This window comes from Coregonus clupeaformis, chromosome 21 (assembly GCF_020615455.1).
Source record: "Coregonus clupeaformis isolate EN_2021a chromosome 21, ASM2061545v1, whole genome shotgun sequence".
In the NCBI taxonomy this organism is placed as follows: domain Eukaryota; kingdom Metazoa; phylum Chordata; class Actinopteri; order Salmoniformes; family Salmonidae; genus Coregonus; species Coregonus clupeaformis.
In genome coordinates, this window is record NC_059212.1 from 51949386 (window position 1) to 51963760 (window position 14375).

At 49.2% G+C, this 14375-nt stretch overlaps 1 protein-coding gene across 4 annotated transcripts in view; it reads right to left on the reverse strand.

Moving 5' to 3' along the window:
- Window positions 1–14375, reverse strand: part of LOC121535558 (matrix metalloproteinase-16) — a 44764-nt gene that overhangs the window by 14476 nt on the left and 15913 nt on the right. The gene's annotated exons all lie outside the window — the stretch shown is intronic.

Consider the following 14375-nt stretch of genomic DNA (forward strand, 5'->3'; position numbering starts at 1 on the left):
TCCTATATCACTTTCTACACAACTAGCCATTCTAACCCCCCACCATCTATCCTATCTACACAACAAGCCATCCTAACCTCCCCCACCACACCATCTATCCTATCTACACAACTAGCCATCCTAACCCCCATCACCATCTATCCTATCTACACAATTAGCCATCCTAAACCCCCCACCCCCCCACCATCTATCCAATCTACACAACTGGCCATCCTAACCCCCACCACACCATCTATCCTATCTACACAACTATCCATCCTAACCCCCCACCACCATCTATCCTATCTACACAACTAGCCATCCTAACCCCCACCATCTATCCTATCTACACAACTAGCCATCCTAACCTCCACCACACCATCTATACTATCTACACAACTAGCCATCCAACCCCCCACCACCATCTATCCTATCTACACAACTAGCCATCCTAACCCCCCATCACCATCTATCCTATCTACACAACTAGCCATCCTAAACCCCCCCACCTCACCACCATCTATCCTATCTACACAACTAGCATCCTAACCCCCCACCACTCCATCTATCCTATCTACACAACTAGCCATCCTAACCCCCCCCCCACTACTCCATCTATCCTATCTATACAACTAGCCATCCTAACCCCCCACCACTATTCCATCTATCCTATCTACACAACTAGCCATCCTAACCCCCCCACTACTCCATCTATCCTATCTATACAACTAGCCATCCTAACCCCCACCACTATTCCATCTATCCTATCTACACAACTAGCCATCCTAACCCCCCACCACCACTCCATCTATCCTATCTACACAACTAGCCATCCTAACCCCCCACCCCCACCACTCCATCTATCCTTTCTACACAACTAGCCATCCTAACCCCCATCACCATCTATCCTATCTACACAACTAGCCATCCTAACCCCCCCACTACTCCATCTATACTATCTATACAACTAGCCATCCTAACCCCAAACCACTACTCCATCTATCCTATCTACACAACTAGCCATCCTAACCCCCCCACCCCCACCACTCCATCTATCCTTTCTACACAACTAGCCATCCTACCCCCCCCCCCCCACCCCCACCACTCCATCTATCCTTTCTACACAACTAGCCATCCTAACCCCCCACCCCTAACACTCCATCTATCCTTTCTACACAACTAGCCACCCTAACCCCATCCACCCCCACCACTCCATCTATCCTTTTTACACAACTAGCCATCCTAACCCCCCCACCCCACCACTCCATCTATCCTTTCTACACAACTAGCCATCCTAACCCCCACCCCACCACTCCATCTATCCTTTCTACACAACTAATGCATCCTAACCCCCACCCCCACCACTCTATCTATCCTATATACACTTTCTACACAACTAGCCATTCTAACCCCCCACCATCTATCCTATCTACTACAACAAACCATCCTAACCTCCCCCACCACACCATCTATCCTATCTACACAACTAGCCATCCCTAACCCCCCACCACCATCTGTTCCTATCTACACAACTAATCATCCTAACCCCCCCCACCACCATCTATCCTATCTACACAATTACATTTACATTTACATTTTAGTCATTTAGCTAGCCATCCTAACCCCCCCACCATCTATCCTATCTACACAACTAGCAATCCTAACCCCCACCACACCATCTATCCTATCTGCACAACTAGCCATCCTAACCCCCTCCACCACCATCTATCCTATCTACACAACTAGCCATCCTAACCCCCATCACCATCTATCCTATCTACACAACTAGCCATCCTAACCCCCCCCACCCCCACCACCATCTATCCTATCTACACAACTAGCCATTCTAGCCCCTCCCACCACACCATCTATCCTATCTACACAACTAGCCATCCTAACCTCCCCCCACCACCATCTATCCTATCTGTCACAACTAGCCATCCTAATCCCCCCACCATCTATCCTTCTACTACAACTAGCCATCCTAACCCCCCACCACACCATCTATTCTATCTACACAACTAGCCATCCAAACCCCCACCACAAAAATCTATCCTATCTACACAACTAGCATCCTAACCCCCCCACCATCTATCCTATCTCACAACTAGCAATCCCTAACCCCCCTCACCACACCATCTATCCAATCTACACAACTAGCCATCGTAACCCCCCACCACCACCTATCCTATCTACACAACTAGCCATCCTAACCCCCATCACCATCTATCCTATCTACACAACTAGCCATCCTAACCCCCACCACTCCATCTATCCTATCTACACAACTAGCCATCCTACCCTCCCCACTACTCCATCTATCCTATCTATACAACTAGCCATCCTAACCCCCACTACTCCATCTATCCTATCTACACAACTAGCCATCCTAAACCCCCACCCCCACCACTCCATCTATCCATTCTACACAACTAGCCATCCTAACCCCCCACCCCCACCACTCCATCTATCCTTTCAACACAACTAGTCATCCTAACCCCCCACCCCCTACGACTCCATCTATCCTTTCTACACAACTAGCCATCCTAACCCCCTCACCCCCACCACTCCATCTATCCTATCTACACAACTAGCCATCCTAACCCCCATCCACCACCATCTATCCTATCTAAACAACTAGCCATCCTAACCCCCTCACCACTCCATCTATCCTATCTACACTTTCTACACAACTAGCCATCCTAACCCCCCACCACTCCAACTATCCTATCTACACAACTAGTACATCCTAACCCCCAACCACCCCCACCACTCCATATATCCTTTTACACAACTAGCCATCCTAACCCCCCCACCCCCACCACTCCATCTATCCTTTCTACACAACTAGCCATCCTAACCCCCACCCCTACCACTCCATCTATCCTTTCTACACAACTAGCCATACTAACCCCCCACCCCCACCACTCCATCTATCCTTTCTACACAACTAGCCATCCTAACCGCCCCACCCCCACAACTCCATCTATCCTATCTACACCTTCCACACAACTAGCCATCCTACCCCCCCCACCATCTATCCTATCTACACAACAAGCCATGATAACCCCCCCAACACACCATCTATCCTATCTACACAACTAGCCATCCTAACCCCCCCACCACCATCTATCCTATCTACACAACTAGCCATCCTAACCCCCCCCACCACCATCTTTCCTATCTACACAACTAGCCATCCTAACCCCCCCACCATCTATCCTTTCTACACAACTAGCCATCCTAACCCCCCCACCCCCACCACTCCATCTATCCTATCTACACCTTCTACACAACTAGCCATCCTAACCCCCACCATCTATCCTATCTACCTAACAAGCCATCCTAACCCCCCACCACACCATCTATCCAATCTACACAACTAGCCATCCTAACCCCCATCACCATCTATCCTATCTACACAACTAGCCATCCTAACCCCCCCACCACCATCTATCCTATCTACACAACTAGCCATCCTAACCCCCATCACACCATCTATCCTATCTACACAACTAGCCATCCTAACCCCCACACCACCATCTATCCTATCTACACAACTAGCCACCTCCATCACCATCTATCCGTATCAATTAGCCATCCTAAAACCCCCCCCCCCCCACCACCATCTATCCTATCTACACAACTGTCCATCCTAACCCCCCCACCACACCATCTATCCTATCTTCACAACTATCCATCCTAACCCCCCACCACCATCTATCCTATCTACACAACTAGCCATCCTAACCCCCCCACCATCTATCCTATCTACACAACTAGCCATCCTAACCCCCACCACACCATCTATACTATCTACACAACTAGCCATCCAAACCCCCACCACCATCTATCCTATCTACACAACTAGCCATCCTAACCCCCATCACCATCTATCCTATCTACACAACTAGCCATCCTAACCCCCCCACTACTCCATCTATCCTATCTATACAACTAGCCATCCTAACCCCCCACCACTATTCCATCTATCCTATCTACACAACTAGCCATCCTAACCCCCCCACTACTCCATCTATCCTATCTATACAACTAGCCATCCTAACCCCCACCACTATTCCATCTATCCTATCTACACAACTAGCCATCCTAACCCCCCACCACCACCACTCCATCTATCCTATCTACACAACTAGCCATCCTAACCCCCCCCCCCCACCACTCCATCTATCCTTTTCTTCACAACTAGCCATCCTAACCCCCATCACCATCTATCCTATCTACACAACTAGCCATCCTAACCCCCCACTACTCCATCTATACTATCTATACAACTAGCCATCCTAACCCCCACCACTACTCCATCTATCCTATCTACACAACTAGCCATCCTAACCCCCCCACCCCCACCACTCCATCTATCCTTTCTACACAACTAGCCATCCTACCCCCCCCCACCCCCACCCCCACCACTCCATCTATCCTTTCTACACAACTAGCCACCCCTAACCCCATCCACCCCACCACTCCATCTATCCTTTTTACACAACTAGCCATCCTAACCCCCACCCCACCACTCCATCTATCCTTTCTACAAAACTAGCCATCCTAACCCCCCCACCCCCACCACTCCATCTATCCTTTCTACACAACTAGCCATCCTAACCCCCCCACCCCCACCACTCTATCTATCCTATATACACTTTCTACACAACTAGCCATTCTAACCCCCCACCATCTATCCTATCTACACAACAAGCCATCCTAACCTCCCCCACCACACCATCTATCCTATCTACACAACTAGCCATCCTAACCCCCCCACCACCATCTGTCCTATCTACACAACTAGCCATCCTAACCCCCCACCACCATCTATCCTATCTACACAATTACATTTACATTTACATTTTAGTCATTTATTAGCCATCCTAACCCCCCACCATCTATCCTATCTACACAACTAGCAATCCTAACCCCCCACCACACCATCTATCCTATCTACACAACTAGCCATTCCTAACCCCCCTCCACCACCATCTATCCTATCTACACAACTAGCCATCCTAACCCCCCATCACCATCTATCCTATCTACACAACTAGCCATCCTAACCCCCCACCCCCACCACCATCTATCCTATCTACACAACTAGCCATCCTAACCCCTCCCACCACACCATCTATCCTATCTACACAACTAGCCATCCTAACCTCCCCACCACCATCTATCCTATCTACACAACTAGCCATCCTAATCCCCCACCAATCCCTAACCCCCCACCCCTACCATTCCATCTATCCTTTCTACACAACTAGCCATCCTAACCCCCCACCACACCATCTATTCTATCTACACAACTAGCCATCCAAACCCCCCACCACACAATCTATCCTATCTACACAACTAGCCATCCTAACCCCTCCCACCACACCACCTATCCTATCTACACAACTAGCCATCCTAACCCCCCCACCACCATCTATCCTATCTACACAACTAGCCATCCTAACCCCCATCACCATCTATCCTATCTACACAACTAGCCATCCTAAACCCCCCACTACTCCATCTATCCTATCTACACAACTAGCCATCCTAACCACCCCCCACCCCCCACCACTCCATCTATCCATTCTACACAACTAGCCATCCTAACCCCCCACCCCCACCACTCCATCTATCCTTTCAACACAACTAGTCATCCTAACCCCCCACCCCTACGACTCCATCTATCCTTTCTACACAACTAGCCATCCTAACCCCCTCACCCCCACCACTCCATCTATCCTATCTACACTTTCTACACAACTAGCCATCCTAACCCCCCACCACTCCATCTATCCTATCTACACAACTAGCCATCCTAACCCCCCATCACCATCTATCCCTATCTACACAACTAGCCATCCTAACCCCCCCACCCCCCACCACCATCTATCCTATCTACACAACTAGCCATTCTAACCCTCCCACCACACCATCTATCCTATCTACACAACTAGCCATCCTAACCTCCCCACCACCATCTATCCTATCTACACAACTAGCCATCCTAATCCCCCCACCATCTATCCTATCTACACAACTAGCCATCCTAACCCCCCACCACACCATCTATTCTATCTACACAACTAGCCATCCAAACCCCCACCACAAAATCTATCCTATCTACATAACTAGCCATCCTAACCCCCCACCATCTATCCTATCTACACAACTAGCAATCCTAACCCCTCCCACCACACCATCTATCCTATCTACACAACTAGCCATCGTAACCCCCCCACCACCACCTATCCTATCTACACAACTAGCCATCCTAACCCCCATCACCATCTATCCTATCTACACAACTAGCCATCCTAACCCCCCACCACTCCATCTATCCTATCTACACAACTAGCCATCCTACCCCCCCCACTACTCCATCTATCCTATCTATACAACTAGCCATCCTAACCCCCCCACTACTCCATCTATCCTATCTACACAACTAGCCATCCTAACCACCCCCACCCCCACCACTCCATCTATCCATTCTACACAACTAGACATCCTAACCCCCCCACCCCCACCACTCCATCTATCCTTTCAACACAACTAGTCATCCTAACTCCCCACCCCCTACGACTCCATCTATCCTTTCTACACAACTAGCCATCCTAACCCCCTCACCCCCACCACTCCATCTATCCTATCTACACAACTAGCCATCCTAACCCCCATCCACCACCATCTATCCTATCTAAACAACTAGCCATCCTAACCCCCTCCCACCACTCCATCTATCCTATCTACACTTTCTACACAACTAGCCATCCTAACCCCCCCACCACTCCAACTATCCTATCTACACAACTAGCCATCCTAACCCCAACCACCCCCACCACTCCATATATCCTTTTTACACAACTAGCCATCCTAACCCCCCACCCCCACCACTCCATCTATCCTTTCTACACAACTAGCCATCCTAACCCCCCCACCCCTACCACTCCATCTATCCTTTCTACACAACTAGCCATACTAACCCCCCACCCCCACCACTCCATCTATCCTTTCTACACAACTAGCCATCCTAACCGCCCCCACCCCCACAACTCCATCTATCCTATCTACACCTTCCACACAACTAGCCATCCTACCCCCCCCACCATCTATCCTATCTACACAACAAGCCATGATAACCCCCCCACCACACCATCTATCCTATCTACACAACTAGCCATCCTAACCCCCCACCACCATCTATCCTATCTACACAACTAGCCATCCTAACCCCCCACCACCATATTTCCTATCTACACAACTAGTCATCCTAACTTCCCACCATCTATCCTTTCTACACAAACTAGCCATCCTAACCCCCCCCCCCCCACCACTCCATCTATCCTATCTACACCTTCTACACAACTAGCCATCCTAACCCCCCACCATCTATCCTATCTACACAACAAGCCATCCTAACCCCCCCACCACACCATCTATCCTATCTACACAACTAGCCATCCTAACCCCCCATCACCATCTATCCTATCTACACAACTAGCCATCCTAACCCCCCCACCACCATCTATCCTATCTACACAACTAGCCATCCTAACCCCCCATCACACCATCTATCCTATCTACACAACTAGCCATCCTAACCCCCACACCACCATCTATCCTATCTACACAACTAGCCATCCTAACCCCCCCATCACCATCTATCCTATCTACACAATTAGCCATCCTAAACCCCCCCACCCCCACCACCATCTATCCTATCTACACAACTGGCCATCCTAACCCCCCCACCACACCATCTATCCTATCTACACAACTATCCATCCTAACCCCCCACCACCATCTATCCTATCTACACAACTAGCCATCCTACCCCCCCCACCATCTATCCTATCTACACAACTAGCCATCCTAACCCCCCCACCACACCATCTATACTATCTACACAACTAGCCATCCAAACCCCCCACCACCATCTATCCTATCTACACAACTAGCCATCCTAACCCCCCATCACCATCTATCCTATCTACACAACTAGCCATCCTAACCCCCCCACTACTCCATCTATCCTATCTATACAACTAGCCATCCTAACCCCCACCACTATTCCATCTATCCTATCTACACAACTAGCCATCCTAACCCCCCACTACTCCATCTATCCTATCTATACAACTAGCCATCCTAACCCCCACCACTATTCCATCTATCCTATCTACACAACTAGCCATCCTAACCCCCCCACCACCACCACTCCATCTATCCTATCTACACAACTAGCCATCCTAACCCCCCCACCCCCACCACTCCATCTATCCTTTCTACACAACTAGCCATCCTAACCCCCATCACCATCTATCCTATCTACACAACTAGCCATCCTAACCCCCCACTACTCCATCTATACTATCTATACAACTAGCCATCCTAACCCCCACCACTACTCCATCTATCCTATCTACACAACTAGCCATCCTAACCCCCCACCCCCACCACTCCATCTATCCTTTCTACACAACTAGCCATCCTACCCCCCACCCCCACCCCCACCACTCCATCTATCCTTTCTACACAACTAGCCACCCTAACCCCATCCACCCCACCACTCCATCTATCCTTTTTACACAACTAGCCATCCTAACCCCCCCACCCCACCACTCCATCTATCCTTTCTACAATACTAGCCATCCCTAACCCCCCACCCCCACCACTCCATCTATCCTTTCTACACAACTAGCCATCCCTAACCCCCCACCCCACCACTCTATCTATCCTATATACACTTTCTACACAACTAGCCATTCTAACCCCCCCCCACCATCTATCCTATCTACACAACAAGCCATCCTAACCTCCCCCACCACACGATCTATCCTATCTACACAACTAGCCATCCTAACCCCCCACCACCATCTGTCCTATCTACACAACTAGCCATCCTAACCCCCACCACCATCTATCCTATCTACACAATTACATTTACATTTACATTTTAGTCATTTAGCTAGCCATCCTAACCCCCACCATCTATCCTATCTACACAACTAGCAATCCTAACCCCCACCACACCATCTATCCTATCTACACAACTAGCCATCCTAACCCCCTCCACCACCATCTATCCTATCTACACAACTAGCCATCCTAACCCCCATACCATCTATCCTATCTGCACAACTAGCCATCCTAACCCCCCACCCCCACCACCATCTATCCTATCTACACAACTAGCCATCCTAACCCCTCCCACCACACCATCTATCCTATCTACACAACTAGCCATCCTAACCTCCCCACCACCATCTATCCTATCTACACAACTAGCCATCCTAATCCCCCACCAATCCTAACCCCCCACCCCTACCATTCCATCTATCCTTTCTACACAACTAGCCATCCTAACCCCCACCACACCATCTATTCTATCTACACAACTAGCCATCCAAACCCCCCACCACACAATCTATCCTATCTACACAACTAGCCATCCTAACCCTCCCACCACACCACCTATCCTATCTACACAACTAGCCATCCTAACCCCCCACCACCATCTATCCTATCTACACAACTAGCCATCCTAACCCCCATCACCATCTATCCTATCTACACAACTAGCCATCCTAAACCCCCACTACTCCATCTATCCTATCTACACAACTAGCCATCCTAACCACCCCCCACCCCCCACCACTCCATCTATCCTATCTACACAACTAGCCATCCTAACCCCCCCACCCCACCACTCCATCTATCCTTTCAACACAACTAGTCATCCTAACCCCCCCACCCCTACGACTCCATCTATCCTTTCTACACAACTAGCCATCCTAACCCCTCACCCCCACCACTCCATCTATCCTATCTACACTTTCTACACAACTAGCCATCCTAACCCCCCCACCACTCCATCTATCCTATCTACACAACTAGCCATCCTAACCCCTCCACCACCATCTATCCTATCTACACAACTAGCCATCCTAACCCTCCCACCACTCCATCTATCCTATCTACACTTTCTACACAACTAGCCATCCTAACCCCCCCACCACTCCAACTATCCTATCTACACAACTAGCCATCCTAACCCCCCCACCACCCCCACCACCATCTATCCTATCTACACAACTAGCCATCCTACCCCCCCACCATCTATCCTATCTACATAACTAGCCATCCTAAACCCCCCCCCCCCCACCACTCCATCTATCCTATATACACAACTAGCCATCCTAACCCCCCACCACTCCATCTATCCTATCTACACAACTAGCCATCCTAACCCCCCCACCCCCACCACTCCATCTATCCTTTCTACACAACTAGCAATCCTAACCCCCCACCCCTACCATTCCATCTATCCTTTCTACACAACTAGCCATCCTAACCCCCACCCCACCACTTTATCTATCCTTTCTACACAACTAGCCATCCTAACCCCTGCCCCACTACTCCATCTATCCTATCTACACAACTAGCCATCCTAACCCCCCCACTACTCCATCTATCCTATCTACACAACTTGCCATCCTAACCCCCCCACCCCCACCACTCCATCTATCCTTTCTACACAACTAGCCATCCTACCCCCCCACCCCCACCCCCCACCACTCCATCTATCCTTTCTACACAACTAGCCATCCTAACCCCCCACCCCTAACACTCCATCTATCCTTTCTACACAACTAGCCACCCTAACCCCATCCACCCCCACCACTCCATCTATCCTTTTTACACAACTAGCCATCCTAACCCCCCCACCCCACCACTCCATCTATCCTTTCTACACAACTAGCCATCCTAACCCCCCACCCCCACCACTCCATCTATCCTTTCTACACAACTAGCCATCCTAACCCCCCACCCCCACCACTCTATCTATCCTATATACACTTTCTACACAATTAGCCATTCTAACCCCCCCCCACCATCTATCCTATCTACACAACAAGCCATCCTAACCTCCCCCACCACACCATCTATCCTTTCTACACAACTAGCCATCCTAACCCCCCCACCACCATCTATCCTATCTACACAATTACATTTACATTTACATTTTAGTCATTTAGCTAGCCATCCTAACCCCCCCACCATCTATCCTATCTACACAACTAGCAATCCTAACCCCCCACCACACCATCTATCCTATCTACACAACTAGCCATCCTAACCCCCATCACCATCTATCCTATCTACACAACTAGCCATCCTAAACCCCCCCACCCCCACCACCATTTATCCTATCTACACAACTAGCCATCCTAACCTCCCACCACACCATCTATCCTATCTACACAACTAGCCATCCTAACCTCCCCACCACCATCTATCCTATCTACACAACTAGCCATCCTAATCCCCCCCACCATCTATCCTATCTACACAACTAGCCATCCTAACCCCCCCCACCACACCATCTATTCTATCTACACAACTAGCCATCCAAACCCCCCACCACACAATCTATCCTATCTACACAACTAGCAATCCTAACCCCTCCCACCACACCATCTATCCTATCTACACAACTAGCCATCCTAACCCCCCACCACCATCTATCCTATCTACACAACTAGCCATCCTAACCCCCATCACCATCTATCCTATCTACACAACTAGCCATCCTAACCCCCCACCACTCCATCTATCCTATCTACACAACTAGCCATCCTACCCCCCCCCCACTACTCCATCTATCCTATCTATACAACTAGCCATCCTAAACTCCCACCCCTAACACTCCATCTATCCTTTCTACACAACTAGCCACCCTAACCCCATCCACCCAAACCACTCCATCTATCCTTTTTACACAACTAGCCATCCTAACCCCCCACCCCACCACTCCATCTATCCTTTCTACACAACTAGCCATCCTAACCCCCACCCCCACCACTCCATCTATCCTTTCTACACAACTAGCCATCCTAACCCCCCCACCCCCACCACTCTATCTATCCTATATACACTTTATACACAATTAGCCATTCTAACCCCCCACCATCTATCCTATCTACACAACAAGCCATCCTAACCTCCCCCACCACACCATCTATCCTATCTACACAACTAGCCATCCTAACCCCCCACCACCATCTGTCCTATCTACACAACTAGCCATCCTAACCCCCACCACCATCTATCCTATCTACACAATTACATTTACATTTACATTTTAGTCATTTAGCTAGCCATCCTAACCCCCCACCATCTATCCTATCTACACAACTAGCAATCCTAACCCCCCCACCACACCATCTATCCTATCTACACAACTAGCCATCCTAACCCCCTCCACCACCATCTATCCTATCTACACAACTAGCCATCCTAACCCCCCATCACCATCTATCCTATCTACACAACTAGCCATCCTAACCCCCCCACCCCCACCACCATCTATCCTATCTACACAACTAGCCATCCTAACCCCTCCCACCACACCATCTATCCTATCTACACAACTAGCCATCCTAACCTCCCCACCACCATCTATCCTATCTACACAACTAGCCATCCTAATCCCCCCTACCATCCATCCTATCTACACAACTAGCCATCCTAACCCCCACACACCATCTATTCTATCTACACAACTAGCCATCCAAACCCCCCACCACACAATCTATCCTATCTACACAACTAGCAATCCTAACCCCTCCCACCACACCATCTATCCTATCTACACAACTAGCCATCCTAACCCCCACCACCATCTATCCTATCTACACAACTAGCCATCCTAACCCCCCATCACCATCTATCCTATCTACACAACTAGCCATCCTAACCCCCCACCACTCCATCTATCCTATCTACACAACTAGCCATCCTACCCCCCCCCACTACTCCATCTATCCTATCTATACAACTAGCCATCCTAACCCCCCACTACTCCATCTATCCTATCTACACAACTAGCCATCCTAACCACCCCCACACCCCACCACTCCATCTATCCATTCTACACAACTAGCCATCCTAACCCCCCCACCCCCACCACTCCATCTATCCTTTCAACACAACTAGTCATCCTAACCCCCCCCCCCCTACGACTCCATCTATCCTTTCTACACAACTAGCCATCCTAACCCCCTCACCCCCACCACTCCATCTATCCTATCTACACTTTCTACACAACTAGCCATCCTAACCCCCCCCACCACCATCTATCCTATCTACACAATTACATTTACATTTACATTTTAGTCATTTAACTAGCCATCCTAACCCCCCACCATCTATCCTATCTACACAACTAGCAATCCTAACCCCCCCACCACACCATCTATCCTATCTACACAACTAGCCATCCTAACCCCCCTCCACCACCATCTATCCTATCTACACAACTAGCCATCCTAACCCCCATCACCATCTATCCTATCTACACAACTAGCCATCCTAACCCCCCACCCCACCACCATCTATCCTATCTACACAACTAGCCATCCTAACCCCTCCCACCACACCATCTATCCTATCTACACAACTAGCCATCCTAACCTCCCCACCACCATCTATCCTATCTACACAACTAGCCATCCTAACCCCCACCACACCATCTATTCTATCTACACAACTAGCCATCCAAACCCCCCACCACACAATCTATCCTATCTACACAACTAGCCATCCTAACCCCCCACCACACCATCTATTCTATCTACACAACTAGCCATCCAAACCCCCCACCACACAATCTATCCTATCTACACAACTAGCCATCCTAACCCCCCCCCACCATCTATCCTATCTACACAACTAGCAATCCTAACCCCTCCCACCACTCCATCTATCCTATCTACACAACTAGCCCAGGCCACAATTAACACACATGTCAACACGCAACATTCACCATAACACATACACACACATTTACATTTACACACCACTTTGAAAACCCATTAAACACTTCTCGACATACAGCTAACCCCTTATTGGACAGCTCTGTTTTACACCCTTTAAAGTCATTGATTTACACAAACAAGCTGAGGCAAATGGTTGAACCATAGTCTATTCTGCATTGGTAGCCATGATGGTTCAACAGAGAGTAATCTGAATCTGAATCAGAGATATTAACTAGAAGAGACTGAGGAGAACTGATAGGGGACTAAAGGACAGAAAGCCTAACCAACAAAAAAACCAACAAACAAAGCAAACAAGACATTGGCTGCTATTATCCTTTTCACACTAACAGGCAGGCGGCCTAGGAGGGGAGTGTCTATCTAAGTGGCAGTGTTGTGCTGTGCACATATCCATTCTGGCTGCCCTGGATGCGGTTAGTGCTCCCTGACGGGCCTCTGGCTTTGACAGCCCTCTAGATGTGCTGTCCCGCAGGCAGCACTAACAGAAGCCAGAGCAGAGCAGGTTGGCAGCAGGGTAATTAAAGTAAAGTGCTGCCTGATGGTGGA